This window comes from Pseudophryne corroboree, chromosome 2 (genome assembly GCF_028390025.1).
Source record: "Pseudophryne corroboree isolate aPseCor3 chromosome 2, aPseCor3.hap2, whole genome shotgun sequence".
Lineage (NCBI taxonomy): Eukaryota > Metazoa > Chordata > Amphibia > Anura > Myobatrachidae > Pseudophryne > Pseudophryne corroboree.
In genome coordinates, this window is record NC_086445.1 from 392,130,142 (window position 1) to 392,149,252 (window position 19,111).

The window sequence follows — 19,111 nt, forward strand, 5'->3', positions numbered from 1 at the left end:
ATCTCCAACCACGACAAACTAAGAAACAACAATACATTAAGTTAATCCTCTGATTACAGCAAAAAATATCAAATTACAAATTAAAAAGATAATTTTGGTGAACAGTTGAAATGGATATTTATTTCACACTCCGATTTAACATGCTAAATGTATTCAATAAGGAAGAACTTAAGTACACAAAAGTATTTACAGTGCACAGCAAAATGCTCTTGATGTGATTAAATTACATTAGTCATTTTAATGTGAGCTAAAATACGTCTTGTGCATTGTTTAATACACTGATAGTATTTCATTTTCCAATTAAGTTCAGAATAGCAATTTACTTCATCAGGCTTTTTCCCTTCATATACGACTCAAATGGCATGCTAAGAATTTATTCAGTGGCAAAAACAGCATAGATAAGAGGGCCTAAAGGGCCGTATTCACGGCCCAATTTGGGGAGAGATGTGTGCTGAGCGAACCGCTCAGTACACATCTCTCCCCCCGATCAGCACATCGCGATGTGTGCTGAGCGTGCAGGGGGGGCGCTCAGTTCTCCCAGCGGGTGAAATGAGCGACCTGCTCGATTGAGACTACATGCAGGCCAATCTAGCACCAGCGATTGCGATGCACGGGGCCACGCATCGCTATCACTGTGGGGGTACACACGGAGTGATCACTGCTTAAAATCTAAGCAATCTAGTCAGATTGCTTAGATTTTAAGCAGCGATCGCTCCGTGAGTACCCCCCTTTAGATAGGAGATCCAGCCTTTAAAGGGGGGTACACACAGAGAGATCCATGCTTAAATTCTAAGCAATCTGTCTAGATTGCTTAGAAATTAAGCACGGATCTCTCTCCGTATGTAGGGTGCTGGTGACCAGAGGCGTAGCTTGGGTTTTTGGAGCCCAGGGCAAGATGGAAAATGGCGCCCCCCCCCCCCCCCCAAAAAAAAACAGGCAGCAAAAGGGGTGTGGCCACGCACCAGAAGGGGTGTGGCCACTGAAAATGGCCCACAGTGCCAGTCACATTGCCCCACAGTGCCAGATACAATGCCCCACAGTGCCAGATACATGCCCCACAGTGCCAGATACATGCCCCACAGTGCCAGATACATGCCCCGCAGTGCCAGATACATTGCCCCACAGTGCCAGTTACATTGCCAGATACATTGCCCCACAGTGCCAGTTACATTGCCAGATACATTGCCCCACAGTGCCAGTTACATTGCCCCACAGTGCCAGATACATTGCCCCACAGTGCCAGATACATTGCCCCACAGTGCCAGATACATTGCCCCACAGTGCCAGATACATGCCCCACTGTGCCAGATACATGCCCCACAGTGCCAGATACATGCCCCATTGTGCCAGATACATTCCCCACAGTGCCAGTTACATTGCCCCACAGTGCCAGTTACATTGCCCCACAGTGCCAGATACATTGCCCCACTGTGCCAGATACATGCCCCACTGTGCCAGATACATGCCCCACTGTGCCCCACTGTGCCAGATACATGCCCAACTGTGCCCCACTGTGCCAGATAAATGCCCCACTGTGCCCCACTGTGCCAGATACATGCCCCACTGTGCCAGATACATGCCCCACTTTGCCAGATACATGCCCCACTGTGCCAGATACATGCCCCACTGTGCACCCCCCCCTCCCCGGTCACTCACCGCCTGTTGTGTCTGTGAGGGGAGGAGAGCGCAGCGCCTCTCCTTCCCCTCACCGCTCCCGGTCTCCGGAGGCTGTGTGGCGCCGGTTCACCAGCCAATCAGAGCTCGCGGACCGGCAGCCAATCAGGAGCCGGTCCGCAAGCTCTGATTGGCTAACGCCGGAGACCGGACACACGCAGCGCTGCTGGCAGCACTGTTGGCAGTGCTGCTAGTGCTCTGGCGGCGGTGAGGGGAGGGAGAGACGCTGCACTCTCCTCCCCTCACATTTCGGCGTGATGGGGGCTAGTGGGGCATGATGCCCTGGCCGCCGGCGGCGCCCCCTCTCCTGGGCCTGCCAAGGCGCCCAGGGCACGTGCCCCACTCGCCCTACCCTTGTTATGCCTCTGCTGGTGACAGTAATGCGTGGTCCCACGCGTCACTATCGCCGGCTCTAGATTTGGCATGCATGCATGTCTTATCTAGTGAGATCGCTCATTTCACCGCTGGGTGAAATGAGCGAGCCCCGCCCCCTGTCCCCCTCCCCTCACTCAGCAGACATCGTGCTATGTGCTGAGCGGAGGGAGAGATACAGTATGTGCTGAGCGATCTGTGATAGATCGCTCAGCACACATCTCTCCCCGTGTGTACGGGGCTTAAGGCAAGGGGTAAAAAGCAAAGATAAATTAACACTTTGGGGAGTCGAGGTCATTTAAAACACGGGTGCCTCAATGGTCTAAAACAGTGGTTCCCAAACTTGGTCCTCAACACTACCAATTCATCTTTTCCAGGTCACATGTGGATTTTTAAAATGTGACGATGACCTGGAAAATGTGAACTGATAAGGACCATACTGATGAGGAGATTTCCCCGGAGATGTGTGCTGAGCGGTCTAGCACAGACCGCTCAGCACACATCTCTCCCACCGCTCAGTACAGCGCGATGTGCTGAGGGAAGGGGGGGACGGACACGGGGGGGGGGGGGCGCTCATTTCACCCAACGGTGAAATGAGCAACCTGCTAGATTGTGCCTGCATGCAGGCCAATCTAACACCGGCGATAGCGACGCACGGGACCGCGCATCGCTGTCACCTGCACCCCTACACATGGAGCGATGTTCAGCTAATTTCTAAGCATTCTAGTCAGATTGCTTAGAAATTAGCTGAACATCACTCCATGTGTATCCACTTTAGTGCTCTTTGAGGACAGAGAGGTCTATTTACTAAGCCTTGCAGAGAGATAAAGTGGACGGAGATAAAGTACCAGCAAATCAGCTCCTAACTGTCATATTACAGAATGTGTTTAAAAAATGACAGAAACTGGTTGCTTAGTGCATTATCTTTGTCCAATTTATCTTTCTCAGTGAATTAGTAAATAGACCCCTGAGTTTGGGAACTACTGGTCTAAAGCACCGTACACATGGGGAGATTTGTCCCGGAGATGTGTGCGCTGTGTGCTGAGAGAGGGAGGGGGGAAAAAAAAGCTCACTTCACCTGGAAAAGTGGGCAATCTCACTAGATTTGGCATGCATACATGCATGAGGTTAGTACAATGAACTCCGCTATTTGTTAAGCTCTCAAAAGTACATGCATTTGTTGGTTAGTGGGTTAAAAGTGGCATGCAGTCACAGAAATGCATAGATATTTACCACTGCGCTGGTTCCTGTGTTGTAGCAATCCTTTGCAAAATGCACTTGTGGCCAGGGCTGGTGCAAGGGAGTTCGGCGTCCCCCTGCAAACTATAAATTTGCACCCTCACTCCAATACATAACAAAGGGACAGTGCGTCCTGAAGGCGCAAAAAAACAGGTGGAGTGTGGCCACACAATAGTACCAATATAGTAGGTTGCAATGGCGGCGGCACTCATGGTCACACAAGAAACGTGCTATAAATTGCTTCTACGTTTAAGTTTTATTTTAAAAAAAATCACAATTCCTGACAATGATTTTTTAATAAAACCGAAATGTAAAAGCAATTTCTAGCACGTTTCTTGTATGACTGAGTGCCGCCGCCATTGCAACCTACTTGATATTTACATTGGAGGGCACCGGGCAACTATTTTTATACACAGTTTGGAGTGCCGAACATACAAATAGCAGTCCATAGATTTGGCGGCACTCAGAGACTTGACATTGATGAATGCAAAATACCCGCAGGATGTGTTTAATCAAATGGTGACGTTTCGGAGACTTGTTCCCTTCTTCAGACAAAAATACAGTTCAAAGTGTTTCAATAAATACAAGCCGGCAGGATCACGGACTACACTGGGGGAGGAACGGGAGGGGGGTAAGTTATTACTCATTATCTTTTGTATTTATAGTCACACATTGCACTGTATTTTTGTCTGAAGAAGGGGACAAGTACCCGAAACATTCACCATTTGATTAAACACACCTTGCAGGGTTTTGTGCATTCACCAATGTCCAGTCTCTGAGTGCCGCCCAATCTATGGACTGTATATATATATGAGATGTGCACCGGAAATTTTTCGGGTTTTGTGTTTTGGTTTTGGATTAGGTTCCGCGGCCATATTTTGGATTCGGACGCGTTTTGGCAAAACCTCCCTGAAAATTTTTTGTCAGATTCGGGTGTGTTTTGGATTCGGGTGTTTTTTTTCAAAAACCCCTCAAAAACAGCTTAAATCATAGAATTTGCGGGTAATTTTGATCCTATAGCATTATTAACCTCAATAACGATAATTTCCACTCATTTCCAGTCTATTCTGAAAACCTCACACCTCACAATGTTATTTTTAGTCCTAAAATTTGCACCAAGGTCGCTGGATGACTAAGCTAAGCGACCCAAGAGGGCGGCACAAACACCTGGCCCATCTAGGAGTGGCACTGCAGTGCCAGACAGGATGGCACTTATAAAAAATTGGCCCCAAACATCACATGATGCAAAGATAAATAAAATAAAAAAAGAGGTGCAAGATGGAATTGTCCTTGGGCGGTCCCACCCACCCTTATGTTGTATAAACAGGACATGCACACTTTAACAAACCCATCATTTCAGCCACAGGGTCTGCCACACAACTGTGGCTGAAATGACTGGTTGGTTTGGGCCCCCCACCAAAAAAAGAAGCAATCAATCTCTCCTTGCTCAAACTGGCTCTACAGAGGCAAGATGTTGACCTCATCATCATCCTCCAATTCCTCACCCCTTTCACTGTGTACATCCACCTCCTCACAGAGTATTAATTCGTCCCCACTGGAATCCACCATCACAGGTCCCTGTGTACTTTCTGGAGGCAATTGCTGGTGAATTTCTCCACGGAGGAATTGATTATAATTCATTTTGATGAACAACATCTTCTCCACATTTTGTGGAAGTAACCTCATACGCCGATCGCTGACAAGGTGACCGGCTGCACTAAACACTCTTTCGGAGTACACACTGGAGGGGGGGCAACTTAGGTAAAATAAAGCCAGTTTGTGCAAGGGCCTCCAAATTGCCTCTTTTTCCTGCCAGTATACGTACGGACTGTCTGACGTGCCTACTTGGATGCGGTCACTCATATAATCCTCCACCATTCTTTCAATGGTGACAAAATCATATGCCGTGACAGTAGACGACATGTCAGTAATCGCTGGCAGGTCCTTCAGGCCGGACCAGATGTCAGCACTCGCTCCTGACTGCCCTGCATCACTGCCAGCGGGTGGGCTCAGAATTCTTATCCTTTTCCTCGCAGCCCCAGTTGCGGGAGAATGTGAAGGAGGAGCTGTTGCCGAGTCACGTTCCGCTTGACTTGACAATTTTCTCACCAGCAGGTCTTTGGACCTCTGCAGACTTGTGTCTGCCGGAAAGAGAGATACAATGTAGGCTTTAAACCTAGGATCGAGCTCGGTGGCCAAAATGTAGTGCTCTGATTTCAACAGATTGACCACCCTTGAATCCTTGTTAAGTGAATTAAGGGCTCCATCCACAAGTCCCACATGCCTAGTGGAATCGCATTCTTAGCTCCTCCTTCAATCTCTCCAGCTGCTTCTGCAAAAGCCTGATGAGGGGAATGACCTGACTCAGGCTGGCAGTGTCTGAACTGACTTCACGTGTGGCAAGTTCAAAGGGTTGCAGAACCTTGCACAACGTTGAAATCATTCTCCACTGCGCTTGAGTCAGGTGCATTCCCCCTCCTTTGCCTATATCGTAGTCAGATGTATAGGCTTGAATGGCCTTTTGCTGCTCCTCCATCCTCTGAAGCATATAGAGGCTTGACTTCCACCTTGTTACCACCTCTTGCTTCAGCTGATAGCGGGGCAGGTTCAGGAGTGTTTGCTGGTGTTCCAGTCTTCGGCACGCGGTGGCTGAATGCCGAAAGTGGCCCGCAATTCTTCGGGCCACCGACAGCATCTTTTGCACGCCCCTGTAATTTTTAAAAAAATTCTGCACCACCAAATTAATTGTATGTGCAAAACATGGGACGTGCTAGAATTTGCCCACATGTAACGCACGCACAATATTGGTGGCGTTGTCCGATGTCACAAATACCCATTAGAGTCCAATTGGGGTAAGCCAATCTGCGATGATGTTCCTCAGTTTCCGTAAGAGGTTGTCAGCTGTGTGCCTCTTATGGAAAGCGGTGATACAAAGCGTAGCCTGCCTAGGAACGAGTTGGTGTTTGCGAGATGCTGCTACTGGTGCCGCTGCTGCTGTTGTTGCTGCGGGAGGCAATACATCTACCCAGTGGGCTGTCGCAGTCATATAGTCCAGAGTCTGCCCTGCTCCACTTGTCCACATGTCCGTGGTTAAGTGGACATTTCGTACAACTGCATTTTTTAGGACACTGGTGACTCTTTTTCTGATGTCTGTGTACATTCTCTGTATCGCCTGCCTAGAAAAGTGGAACCTAGATGGGATTTGGTACCAGGGACACACTACCTCAAGAAATTCTCTAAGTCTCTGTGAATTAACGGTGGATACTGGACACATGTCTAACACCAACACAGCTGCCAAGGCCTGAGTTATCCGCTTTGCAACAGGATGACTGCTGTGATATTTCATCTTCCTCGTAAAGGACTGTTGCTTACTGGAAGTAGTACAAGTGGTCTTCCGACTTCCCCTCTGGGATGACGATCGACTCCCAGCAGCATCAACAGCAGCGCCAGCAGCAGTAGGCGTTACACTCAAGGATCCATCAGAGGAATCCCAGTTAGGAGAGGACTCATCAGACTTGCCAGTGACATGCCCTGCAGGACTACTCAACGACCATTTTTATCCTGCTAGTAAAGGCTCATCTTCATCTATGACCACCAGCCTCTAGTAGTACGATGATCACTCCCTCAATACTTACATCTTAGCTGTACTATGTCTTGAGAATGTGTGGTGCTCTGTTACCTGTACTCTATTTCTGTTATTTATTTACTGTAATGCAATGTTTTGTCCCCTGTACTGTCCTTTGTACGGCGCTGCGAAACACATGTGGCGCCTTATAAATAAAATGTAATAATAATAATAATAATATTGGCGTTCCTGTCTAAGGAGGAAATTGACACTGAAGGAGTTGGTGGTGTGGTTTGCAGGAGCTTGCGTACAAGAGGAAGGGATTTAGTTGTCAGTTTACTGCTTCCGCTGTCACCCAAAGTTTTTGAACTTGTCAATGACTTCTGATGAATGCGCTGCAGGTGACGTATAAGGGAGGATGTTTCTAGGTGGTTAACGTCCTTACCCCTACTTATTACAGCTTGACAAAGGCAACACACGGCTTGACACCTGTTGTCCGCATTTCTGTTAACATAATTCCACACCGAAGAGGTGATTTTTTTGTAATTTGACCAGGCATGTCAATGGCCATATTCATCCCACGGACAACAGGTGTCTCCCCGGGTGCCTGACTTAAACAAACCACCTCACCATCAGAATCCTCCTTGTCAATTTCCTCCCCAGCGCCAGCAACACCCATATCATCATCCTGGTGTACTTCAACAGTGACATCTTCAATTTGACTATCAGGAACTGGACTGCGGGTGCTCCTTCCAGCACTTGCAGGGGGCGTGCAAATGGTGGAAGGCGCCACCTCTTCCCATCCAGTGTTGGGAAGGTCAGGCATCGCAACCGCCGATACAATTAGACTCTCCTTAGGTATTTGTGATTTAGAAGAATACACAGTTCTTTGCTGTGCTTTTGCCATCTTAACTCTTTTCAGTTTTATAGCGGGAGGACGAGTGCTTCCATCCTCATGTGAAGCTGAACCACTAGCCATGAACATAGGCAAGGTCCTCAGCCATTCCTTGCCACTCTGTGTCGTAAATGGCATATTGGCAAGTTTACGCTTCTCCTCAGACGCTTTTAATTTAGATTTTTGGGTCATTTTACTGTACTTTAGTTTTTTGGATTTTACATGCTCTCTACTATGACATTGGGCATCGGCCTTGGCAGACGACGTTGATGGCATTTCATCGTCTCAGCCATGACTAGTGGCAGCAGATTCAGCACGAGGTGGAAGTGGATCTTGATCTTTCCCTATTTTACCCTCCACATTTTTGTTCTCCATTTTTTGTTGGTCACCAAAATGCTGCACTGTAATACTATATATACTGCTCACAAAAATGCAGCACAGATATGGAATGGATACTTGCAGTGACACAGAGCGGCAAGATACAGCAATGGCCTACTGTACTCTACTACTATAATTATATACTGGTAGTCCCCAGTACCCACAATAAAGCACACTGAGTACAGATATTTGCAGCACACTGAGCACAGATATTTGCAGCACACTGAGCACAGATTATGGAGCTTTTCAGGGAGAGAACGCAGCCACGTCCTCTCCGTTCAATCTCCAATGCACGAGTGAAAATGGCGGCGACGCGCGGCTCCTTATATAGAATACGAATCTCGCGAGAATCCGACAGCGGGATGATGACGTTCGGGCGCGTTCGGGTTAACCGAGCAAGGCGGAAAGATCCGAGGCTGCCTCGGAACCGTGTAAAATAGGTGAAGTTCGGGGGGGGTTCGGATCTCGGAGAACCGAACCCGCTCATCTCTAGTCAGAACATGGACATACTTATAAAACTTTGGAAAAAGTAGTTGTAGATCAGTCTGATTAAAATCCCCTGCTATAATAAAAGCACCATCCACATATTTGGATTGCACCCCCACTAGAAAATCTTACAAGGTATTTAACGCACAATCCTTATTTGCCTGAGGACAAATATAAACAACCGTCACTATGACAATAGAGTATTCCCTAGGCAAATAATAGGGCCTACATTTAATCGTCATATATTCTAAATCCTCTGAACAATAAGAGTTAATCAAAATAGCATCTGAGCACCACTTATTATTCACATAAATAGGCTCCGCCACCCCTAACTTTACCCGAGGCACTAGTTCTGTCTGCTCTAAATAAAGTTCTATCCACAAGAATCAGTGCGACATCAGGCACAGAACTACTTAACCACGTTTCAGTTAAAATCATAAGTGAACTGTTCCACAAATGTCGCTTATTGGCTATTCCATTTGAATGTCATCCAATTTACTGGGCATGGACTGGAGATTTGCCAGGAATAAGCTAGGCAAAGGAGGCTTTAGGGGGCAGAGCTGTAGCCTGGTTTTAACCCCAGACCTCTTTCCGCGCTTCTGCCGCCTCTCTCCTCGTGGGCACCGTTTCCAGCCTCCAGCAAAGTCGGGCTCCCAGCGATCCCCCCAGTACCTTAATCCTTAGCCAGTTCTCCTGTGATGTTGATAATGGTAGTGACTGCGACTACTTCCACCTTCCTGGTCAGTATCCACGTCCAGATGCTGCTGCTCTCGCCATGCCCTCCATCCAGAGAATGTAACCAGCATCCTGGATGCACCCCCCACCGGGATCTCACCGCTAGCCGTCGCTGCGTCTCGTGCATTCACACCAGTGGCCCAGGTACCTCGACCACCGGTCCCAGCTCCGGAGCCAAAGGTCACTTCTGCCCCGGCATACAGGATCCCCAGCTCCATGCAGCACTGCCGCAGCCCCAGTAGACCCTAATTAATAACAAAACTTGCATCCAGCTTGCTCTCTTGTATGTACCATGGCACATAGCATAGGTACCGATACAGGTGTTTAAAGCCACTGCGACCAGGCGTGCCGCCATTCTGTCTCCTCCGTCTTGCAGCACGTGCAAAATCTGGAATAATCTTTGCCTCAGTTTGTGGAACTACAAGTCTCAGCTAGCTCCTGCATAGTTGTCTCCCAGTGCCTCAGCTGCTGCATTCAGCAACTGACTCTACAGGTGTCTGCATTCAGGTGTCTGCTGGTAGAGCTCCTGATACAACTTATGCCAGGTAGAAGTTCTGATACAGATTATGCCAGGCAGAGCCCCTGATAAACATTATGCCAGGCAGAGCCAACATTATATCAGGTAGAGCCCACATTATGTCTGGTAGAGACCCTGATAGAACATTGTGCAAGGCAGAGCCCCTGGTACACATAATGACAGGTAGGGCTCCCAATATATGTGTCTGTGTGTTTTGTCTTATCCCCCTCCCCAGAGCACACAACCACAGAGCGGGCAGCCAGGAGGGGCAGAGCATACTGACTACAAGCTGCAGCACTACCCAGCAACCATTCTATTTAGCACTGTAACAAGTAGCTGGGCACTGCAGCTAACTAGCGCAGCAAGCACGGCAGCGTTGATCTGTGGGTGATGCATATGCATTGTGTGCCAGGCATCACTGCTATACACCTACTTACAGCCCTGGTGCTTATAGTGGTGTGACACTCCATCCCAGCGGTCGAGATGCCGGCGGTCAATTGACCGACACAATCATACCGACAATTAGAATGCTGACAGGGGATGGGGTAATTAGTTTTCCCCTTCCCTGCCCCCTATCATAACCCTAACCTGCCTGGAGTGGCAGCTAGGGCTAACATAGTGGTGGTAGCAGCTAGGGCTAAGACACCAGGGCGGTGGCGGTTAGGGCTAAGACTTAAGGGGGTGCCTATGGCTAACCTCGCCCTCTAGTGCCAAACCCTAGCCCCCCGTTTCCTAACCCTAACAGTGGCCCTGATACATACCTTTGGGATGTCGGTGGTCGGTGTTCCAGCGCCGGGAATCCAAGTGACTTGTCACATGACCGCCGGCATCCCAACTACCAGGATACTAACTGCATCCCACTTGGTTTTTGTTAATACCCAACCAATAGTGTTTTTCCCTTTTGTAAAGCGCTGCTCATTACATTGCAGCTCTCTGAATAATTGTTAATGAAACAAAAAAAAATAATAGTAAAGTACATGTAATAAATGGCGGTGGTATGTTTGCCCTTATATTAAGCTAATATGTATTCTTATTTGTTTATGTGAAAACAGATGTTTATTGCAGAGGGAACAACAAATTTAGCAATTTTGTCTTGATTATAGTGTATATAGATATTGGAAGTAACATAGTTTGGGTTGAGCCAGGTATTCTTATAATTATGTCTTCTAGGTCAATAGAAACTGTTAGATTACTGATTGGATGAGGCTGCCAATTACCTGTGCTTCAAAAACCTGTCTCATCGGTTTTCCTTTGGTAGGCATTTAAAAACCCCATAGTTTAGGGTCCTTTTAGCAAAAATATGGTTAATTGCATATGGCCAGACACCGCGGCTCTTCTAACTGCAGGGAATTGTGGTTGTGGGCGGGCTGGAAGAGACTCCCAAAAGATGCTGTGGCCGGCTGCAGAAGAGAAGCCTGGAGGGATGGAGCGTTCGGACAGGAAGCTGCTGCGCTGCCTGGCTATCTATTATACATCATAAGATGTAGCCTGGGTTGGCACTGCAGCTACCCAGCTGGCAGTGACGGAGGACAGAACTAATTCGGTACGACCCTGCAGGTGTTGATAGTGGTCCTGCGCCCACAGTGTATGTGCGCTGTGTGCCAGGCACTACTTGCACACACCTAGTTATGGCCCTGCACTTAGGCTGCAAATGCATAGCAATCACATTTTGACTTTGCGCACGTGCATGCGTTCGCAGTGTATGCACAGTCCGCCAATAATCGCTCAAAAAATCCGTCTAATTGCTCAGAGCATTCTTTGAGAACCTTCCCCTTAATCCCGTTTGGTCAAGGGGCCTTACCTGACTTAGTACTAGCAAAACATCATCTGACAGACAATTCATCCAACACCAGAGGCCTTACAGTACGTCCTCGGAGTTTTCCACCCATATTAATGGGATGTCAATATTACATAGCATTATTGGTGTGCCTATTTAAACCAGGTCAGGGCTCCAGCCCATTGGCAGAACAATGTGTTTCCTTCCTGAGGATAGTTCCTGTTTTACACTTCTGCAATATCTTAGTTCTCTGCACCCTACTGGGTCAGTGTTCTGCGTGTGTCAGTCTCTGCCAAATACCATGAAAACCCTACAACTGTAACACTTACATTTCTTACAAATGGAACATTTTGGTCAGTATACAGATGGCACATGCCTCATCTTACCAGCGGTTGTGGATATTTGCGGCTTGTTTGCTGTGACTAGTGTGCCCACGGGTGCGCTCATACACTGCATATGCACCAGCATTGTATAGGATCATATGGTGCGCACAATTTCATGATTGAGTCGCATGTGGATGCATTGAGGGAGGACACATCTGTAGTACTGTTTTTCAGTAGCTGTATTGGCCCAAACCTATGGCACTATTTTGCATCGGTTTGCAGAAGCTGTGATGTGCTACCAGCCATCACTCTCTCCATAACTAACTGCATTCCTGAAATTGGGGCATGTCGCCTCCATTTTCTGAGGAGGGAAGAGCCAAGGGTTTTCATGTCACCAGGCAGACTTCCTGGCCTCACAGCCCCCGCTTCCATTGGCCATCTTTGTAAGTTGAGGCTTATTCAGCTGGCCGATTGCTTGGAACATCATGACCGATGGTTTAGATATTGGCTCCCAGCGTGCAATGTCGGTCACAGTGCTGGGATCACAGTTATGGCTCTATACCCGTTTACATTTAGCAGATTGTCTCTGTCTATGTGCCCTGCAATGCTTTGCAGGCGACGTATCTTTTACTGAGGTGTCTCCTGCATGTCCTTCCTTGAAATTGGATGGTAATTCAATGCTTCTTGCATGCCACATTAAACTTCCATCCATCTCTAAATCAGGGTGTAGTACTGGTGACCGGCGGTCTCCTGACCGCCGGTCACCTTACCGATGCCGGGATCCCGGCAGCATGCCGACGCCGGGATCCCGGCGGGGAGGGGCGAGTGCAGCAAGCCCCTTGCGTGCTCGCTGCGCTCGCCACGCTGCGGGCTCGGTGGCGACCTGCGGTCGCCACGGGTTCTATTTCCACTCTATGGGTGTCGTGGACACCCACGAGTGGAAATAGTCCCTGTTGGTCGGCATGCCGACCATCGGGATAGTGAGCCATCGGGCTCATGGAGGAGGTCATGTGACTGTCGGTCAGCTGACCGGCGGTCACATGAATACCACCCCTAAATCAGGCCCTAAGTTTGAACTTGGAGGTGGGAATGATGATGTGGGTGTACCTGGACAGAAGGTGTTGAGCAGGAGAGGGAAGTACATCTCTCAAAGTATTTCTCAGACTGACCAACACTATAAACACACCAGAACCATTTCTATGACATTTGTCTAACAGGTACTTTGCAGAACGTACTGACCTTTCTGCTAGTACGTTGGACTGTGTATAGTGAGGACTGCTGGTGACATGTGCGATGTCCCATTCACTGAGGAAAGTCTGGAATTCACCCAGCATGAACTTTATGGTATTGTCAGTAAGTAGCTTGGGTAGTATGCCATGTGCAGAAAAGTGCCCTTTTATTTTGTTGATGACTGTGGCACTTGTCAATTTGGGAAAATAATCTATCTCAAACCAACTGAAATATGAATCTGGTAACTTAAGGTGTTCTTTCCCCCTTCATTCAAAGAGATCTTCAGGAACTATGGATCAAGGGGGGGTTAGGAACATCATGGGGAGTGAGCAGATCCCTGGAATGATGGGCCTGCAAAGCATTGCAGGGGACACAGACAGAGACAATCTGCTAAATGTAAACAGGTATAGAGCCTTAACAGGGCTTCCTTAGCCCACAGTATGGTGGTCTCATGTCTAATGTGCCCCTGGTTGGCCTGATGAGAATAGAAACCTTGAAGGCCATATGGCATCAAGAAATGCTGGACATATAGGAGGATGCCATCTGAGAAGCTTCATTCATTGCAGAATGTGAAGAAAGACTTGAGGTCACAAGAGCAGTCACGCAGTACAACACAAGACAGCCTTTGGCATAGGCTATCCCTAGGTGTCGCATTAGAGCTCCTCCGTGCAACTGGAAAAGATGAAATCAAACTTCATGATATCCAGATATCATTAGCATTAAGGACACCTGAGATAGGGTCATAAGTCAGACACAAATTTTTTTTTTTTTTTTTTGTGTTTTTTACAATTTTTTCCTCATTTACTATCCATGTCACAAACTATTACCTTTTAGTAAAGTTGTGGCGAGCGAAGCGGAGTGAGACACCGAGCCCGCGAGAGGATGAATTTCACCAAATTTGGGTTAAAAATGTTTAAAAGCACAAAAAAATAAATAAATTGTGTCTGACTTATGACCCTGTCTGACTTTTGACTGTCTGACTGTTATGGTTGTCAGTACCCAGAGGACCAAAGTTACCTGTATGAAGAGAGACATGGGCAAGGTGATAAACAAATAAGTAATGGTGACTATATTGTCACAAAAGAACCTGGACACAAATAACAACCACTCAGAGTCCAAAGCAGGAGATACAGTACGTCTGAACACCGATTATGCAACTGATAGTCACTAAGAGTTCTAAGGAGGAGAGACGGCTGAACACCGATGATGCGGCTGAACACCGGTGATGATAAATGAAACATGGAGTGACTATTGAGCGGTGGAAGTGGTTAGTGAGTCTATATTACGGCTAGGGAGCCAGTATAATAGTTTGTAATCAAACAGTGTGACAGTTCTGCCGATGTTGCGACTAGTGAGCCGATCTAGTAGTAAGTTTACGGATGGTGCGGTGATTGCGCCGAAGTTGCGGCTAATGCCGATATTGTAAACCGTTAGTTGAAGGTGCAGCGATTGCGCCGATATTGTGGCTAGTGAGCCAAAATTGTTGTTTGTTTGCAGGCGATGCGGCAATTGCGCCGCTGTTGTGGCTAGTGAGCCGATATTGTTGTTTGTTTGCTGAAGGTGCAGCGATTGCGCCGATGTTGTGGCTAGGGAGCCAACATTGTTATTTGTTTGCAGGCAATGCAGCGATTGCGCCGCTGTTGTGGCTAGTGAGCCGATAATGTTGTTTGCTTGCTGAAGGTGCAGCGATTGTGCCGATGTTGTGGCTAGTGAGCTAATATTGTTGTTTGTTTGCAGGTGATGTGGCGATTGCGCCGCTGTTGTGGCTAGTGAGCCGATATTGTTGTTTGCTTGCTGAAGGTGCAACGGAGGCCGGAAATGCAGGATCCAGATGGCCACCAAGCAGATCAGGAAGATGCAGGTACACAATCTGGAGAAAACGATGTGGAGCTCACTGCAGGTAAAGTCTATGGTTTCACCAACCTTCAGATGAAAAAGGTGGCACTCCAGCAGAGCTGACTATAGGAAGGATCCAGCAATAGTCTCATTGAAACTTGCAAGCTGAGAAGCCTCACTAAGATGGGAGTTCTATTTAAGATGGGATGTTGCCCATAGCAACCAATCAGATTTCAGGTATTATCTTCTAGAAGGTGCTAGATAAATGAGAAGTAGAATCTGATTGGTTGCTATGGGCAACATCCCATCTTAAAAAGAACTCCCATCTTAGTAAATTTACTCCCCTGTGTTTGGAGTCAGTATAATCAGCACTGAGTACAGGGCTGGCAGTAACTTAAAGAAGGCAGGGCCCAATCAGACACTCCTGGAGAGTAATTCTAAACCAAAGGCATGTGTGTACCTGCTCTGTAGACAGAAAGCTAATTACTTAGTGAACACATGATGTGAACACACAGGGAGGCAGGAAAGACCAGCTAAGCTGTGTGAAAACAGAACCATGTTTGAAGCTGTAACCCATGGCAACAAATAACCGGGACCTACCAGCAAACTGATCCGCTACCTGCGGATCCTAACACTAACTTTTGACTGTCTGACTTTTGACCCTGTCTATCTTTTTACTGTCAATCATATGGTTTTTACCTAATGACTGTCTATCTTTTAACTGTCTATGACAGACATATTTACTAAGCAGTAATAAGAGCGGAGAAGTGAGCCAGTGGAGAAGTTGCCCCATCAACCAATCAGCAGCTCTGCATAATTTTATAGTGTGCAAATTATAGATGTTACTTCAGTGGTGATTGGTTGCCATGGGCAACTTCTCCACTGGCTCACTTCTCCGCTCTTATCACTGCTTAGTAAATGTCCCCCTATGTGCTATACCACAAACCTTTGAAAGTTAGTTGGTCATACACAAAAGTGCTTCAGACTCAACTTATCTGTAGGCAGTGTCGGACTGGGGCATGAAGGGCCCACCGGGAAAATGCAGTGATATGGGCCCATACTTAGGGGTGTGGCCAGCCTACAAAGGGGGTGTGGCCAGCCTCCACAGAGGATTGAAATACACAGTTTTCTTGTGCAGTGTAGTGCAGTGTAATGCAACATATCTACCATGTATAATACAAGTGCACAGTCCGGAACCTGATCCCTAGAGGAAAGAGTGGGCCCTCAGGCAGTGGGGCCCACCGGTAATTTCCCCTGTACCCCTGTGGCCCTGTCTGTGGGGGTATGTGTTGTATAACCTCTGTCATGGCAGGATCCGGTTTAACACCCTCTGAAGTTATTAGGTGACCAACATACAGGAACTCAGTGACTCTGAAATGCCACTTATTAGGGTTTAACTGCATGTTGATTTCAAGGATTCTTTGAAAAACCTGTAGAGCAGCATACATGTTCTTCCATGGTGTGAACCCAAATGAGATGTCATCCACAATGATATCACAAAGGTATCCCTCGAAGAGATGCTCAATGCAACATTGGATTACTTCACTGCCAGTGTATATGACATAGGTGTCCTGGCCACAAGTGTCCTGAACATGGTGTCCTGAACATGGTTTACCTGGCCACAGGTGCCCTGAACATGGTGAGCATGGATGATTCCTTGTTCAATGTGGTCTTCCACAATTCACATTTGGCATCTAGAGTTCTAAATATCTTTGAATTTGTCATATCAGCTATTACTTGCTCCAAAGTTCTGAGGGGGTGATGCAGTTTCATCAGAGATTTGTTCAGATGCCCAAGGGTAAAGCAGATGCCTACTGTACCATCTATTTTCTTACTGCAGCAACCATAGCTGACAGCTACTGGGTGTAGTGGCTTCCACTACTGCTACACGCGTGCTCCCGCGTGATCGGTATCGCAAGAACAGATAGACTGTGCAGGCAAGTCAATCTTGACTAGATTTTGTACAATCTAGTACATAGTATAGTCAAAATTGGCACTTAGGGCCTAATTCAGATGTGATCGTAGCAGCAAATTTGTTTTCTAATGGTCAAAACCATGTGCACTGCAGGTGGGGCAGATATAACATGTGCAGAGAGAGTTAGATTGGGTGGGTTATTTTGTTTCTGTGCAGGGTAAATACTGGCTGCTTTATTTTTACACTGCAATTTAGATTTCTGTTTGAAAACACCACACCCAAATCTAACTCTCTCTGCACATGTTATATCTGCCCCCCTGCACTGCACATGGTTTAACCAATTTGCTGCTGCGATCAGGTCTGAATTAGGCCCTTAGTCAATATCTTAACTAGTCAAAATCACAAGTAAAGACAGTCTATATCGGTTGTCGGGGATCCGGGGAGTTCAGGGGAAATCACAAAGTCAAAATTGGAGATAGTAAATGGGGTATATTCAATTGGTGTCGAAAACTGCCGTCTGTTGAAAAGACGGTAGTTTTCGACATTTTAAAGTCGAACAGTGATTCGACCTATTCAGTCCCAGCAGTTTTTATTCGACAAGTCGAGGAATTCGACTTGTCGAATAGTACGTGGATCAGCGGTATAGCTGCCGATTCACGTACTTTTGAGGGAAACAGGGCCAAATTCGACAGGATTCGGCCCCGTTTCCGACCATCTCAGTCCGACATAAAAAAATGTTGGACTGAGATGTGGGACCCAGAGGAGGAGAGGGGGGGGGGGAGCCGCAGGTAGACGGGGAGAGCCGCGGGTATACAGGGGAGAGCAGCGCTACAGCAGGATGTCTCACAGCCGCGCCGCTCACGGCAGCGTCCACCCGGCTCCAGCAAGTGAGGTCACGCTTGCTGGAGCTAGGTGGACACTGCCGTGAGGTCTGTCGGCTGTGAGACATCCTCCTGCAGCGCTACTGTAGCACTGATCTCCTCCGTCTGCCGGCGGCTGTCCCCGATGGTCTCCCCGCGGCTCCCCCCCCCTCTCCTCCTCTGGGTCTCTCATCTCAGTTCGACTTTTTAAAAGTCGAATTGAGATGAGATTTAAATAGGGGTTGTCGGATCCATTCCGACAAATGCATGTCGGAATGGATCCGACCCTAATTGAATATACCCCAATATCTCACCATGTGTATGCACCTTAAGAATGATTTCCTGCAAAGTACATTTAGTGAATATGTCCCATAGACTGCCTATAAACATTTTTCTTCCTAGGCAAATCTTTTCTTTAATTCTCAATATAACATTGTTTAATTTACCAAATGAATATTGCGCTGCCATAAAAGATCTATAACGAGTGGCAAAGATAATTTGTTCATCTCACCCACTGTTTAGTGAAAAAAAAAAATCTATTATTACTGACATCTGTTTTACAAGAGCATGTAACTTATCAGCTGACCTTGTTAGAGGTTCTCACAATGCTGTCCAGAAATAATTTATAGCAAATCTAAAGGCCTCTGCATCTTGGGGGAATTGAAGAACTTCAGGAGAGATAGTTATCACATACTGAAAACAATAAAAGGATTATTCAGCTGCCATAAACATAGAGTTTCATTCATCATTGTCTCAAGACCATACAAGATAAGTGTCACTGAATCATATGAAATCTATTATTTATTGTGTGCTTTTTGTAATATGCAGTATTGTGTTTATGTAATTTCCAGACCCGTGTGTTCCAGTACATGCAATGCAGACAGTGGAGAATAATGCTTTTCAACAGATTGGGAACCAGGATACATAAACATGTATATGACAACAGCTAAAAAAAAAAGCTTCTGAGTATTCCTTTCAAATGGGTTTGTAAATTGAATGCACATCCTGGAAACACCAATGAAATTCATATGAAATTGAAATGAATAAGTAAATATTAGATTAAAAAAATGGCACACAATATCAAATATTTTTTAAGTCAATGAAAGTAGTTACAATTCACAATTGTATAGCAAATCGCCATTTGCCAATTAGAAAGTTGAGTCAATCAATTGCTGGCAAATTTAATCAATTTAGAGAATTTCAAATTGACCATTAGAAGAATGTCCCCTCACTCTACTGAGTACGGTATCTAGCCATGCTATTCCTAAATGAGTGAGGAGGGACCAGTCTCATTTATAGTACCCCTTTC